This window comes from Micropterus dolomieu, linkage group LG21 (assembly GCF_021292245.1).
Source record: "Micropterus dolomieu isolate WLL.071019.BEF.003 ecotype Adirondacks linkage group LG21, ASM2129224v1, whole genome shotgun sequence".
NCBI lineage: Eukaryota > Metazoa > Chordata > Actinopteri > Centrarchiformes > Centrarchidae > Micropterus > Micropterus dolomieu.
Window position 1 is genome coordinate 36,208,120 of NC_060170.1, and position 2,167 is coordinate 36,210,286.

General features: G+C 48.4%; 1 protein-coding gene across 1 annotated transcript in view; it reads left to right on the forward strand.

The window, feature by feature from the left end:
* The window catches only part of LOC123960376 (formin-binding protein 1-like), a 41,854-nt gene that overhangs the window by 8,417 nt on the left and 31,270 nt on the right, over window positions 1-2,167 (forward strand). The gene's annotated exons all lie outside the window — the stretch shown is intronic.

The following is a 2,167-nucleotide window of genomic DNA, read 5'->3' on the forward strand; positions in this document are numbered from 1 at the left end:
TGATTGGCTGTTGCAGGTGCAGTTGGGCTCACTTGGTAATATACGAGCGCTTCGGCAAAACACGTCTTTTATTTCTCGTGGGATTCACATTCAGCTGTAGGTCATAACGGAATGGCACCATCATGAGAGAAAACCAGTGACCCTGTTCCAAAGTCTGCATACCTTAGTTCCTAATACTGTGTTTTCCCCCTTCAGCATGCATCACAGCGTCTTTTCCAATAGCTGTCTATGAGCCCCTGAATTCCTGCAGGTTGCCCATTCGTCTTGGCAAAATGCCTCCAGGTCGTGCAAAGTCTTTGGTCGTCTTGCATGAACCGCACGTTTGGCATTGCAGAAATCCCCCGCTGCTGGTGTGGAATCAAAGGTGTGCTGAACGCCGCGTAGGTTGACGGGAAGGACCGCAGGATAATATAGGGTGAAGCCGGAGCTTTGGCCTTCACTGTGCTGAAAGTTTCCTGGAACTTGCTTATTTCCACCGGGAGATCAGGGTAGGTGTGAACTTGCAGGACGAAGGGACCGTGGCCTTTAAAAAGTGCCAAACTTCTCTTTATGTATAATAACGTAGTGGGACAATGATTGGCCTTGGACCTGTTTGGGCTTTGGCACTAGCGATCGATCAGTCACTACAGGGGAGGGAATGTTGTCAGCTCCCAATATCTGCGGGATAAGCTCTGTCTTGAATCTGGTGGGGCGGGGCCCCTCTGCTGACAAACCTCAAGTTGTGTCGTTGGCCCCTGCTTTTGAGATCAAAACTCTTCATTTAGCCGCTTCAGCTCTTTGCTTTGAAATCGTCGTGCTGCTCCACTTGTCGAATGCGGTTCTGAGCATCTGTGAGGCTGTGCGCCATGTCGGTCTGCTCAGCCATCACCTGAGGCCGTTTATCTCCTCTGCCGCCTCGCTGCGCAGGCCTTGGAAGCTCCCTGTTGTCTCCCTTCCCCGGTCTGTCAGGATAGCCTCACGGGAGAGTCGAAGTTCCACTGCGAGTTGGCCACCCTTCGCCAGCTTAGCCGTTTAGCTCGTTCACTCGCAGTACTTAATGTATTTATTTCTGGGTGGCAGAGCAACATTAGGTGGGTGGTCATTTCTAACCAGTGTAGCATCAAAACGAACCAATAATTACCGTAGAAGTGTGTAAAATAAATTAAATTAAACCCGCGTCCCCTCCACGCCAGGCTGGAACCAGTATTTTCTGATAACGCGCTGCATTCATCTTGCCATCAATTTTCACAAGACTCCCGGTGCCTTTAGAGCTCGGTGCACTAAAGACTTCTCGTTCAAGTGTCCTCGTACTGTGCTCCTTGCAACAACCATACGTCTTCTTCCAGAGCAGCCCGTATTTCTCCTGAGGGTACCGCTGGGCTTTTCTTTGTATCCCAAACATTTTGTTTTGAAATGAAGCCTTAATTGCCATTCTCACCTGTGAGTCTGCAACACGGCCGAACATTCAGGGGATGTAAACTTTGATCAGGCCCGTATTATTATTTTATAAAGGAGCCAAACTGGCATCATCTGATAACTTAAATAAAAGATCAGACTAAATGTCAAAACGTCATCGTTTCTGCAGGGTACGCACACCTCCGAGCACAGCTCTACACCTGTTGTCTGATTGGTTGTTACAGGTACACCTGTTGTCTGATTGGTTGTTACAGGTACACCTGGTGTCTGATTGGTTGTTACAGGTACACCTGGTGTCTGATTGGTTGTTACAGGTACACCTGGTGTCTGATTGCTTGTTACAGGTACACCTGGTGTCTGATTGGTTGTTACAGGTACAGCTGGTGTCTGATTGGTTGTTACAGGTACACCTGGTGTCTGATTGGTTGTTACAGGTACACCTGGTGTCTGATTGCTTGTTACAGGTACACCTGGTGTCTGATTGCTTGTTACAGGTACACCTGGTGTCTGATTGGTTGTTACAGGTACACCTGGTGTCTGATTGGTTGTTACAGGTACACCTGGTGTCTGATTGGTTGTTACAGGTACACCTGGTGTCTGATTGGTTGTTACAGGTACACCTGGTGTCTGATTGCTTGTTACAGGTACACCTGGTGTCTGATTGCTTGTTACAGGTACACCTGGTGTCTGATTGCTTGTTACAGGTACACCTGGTGTCTGATTGCTTGTTACAGGTACACCTGGTGTCTGATTGCTTGTTACAGGTACACCT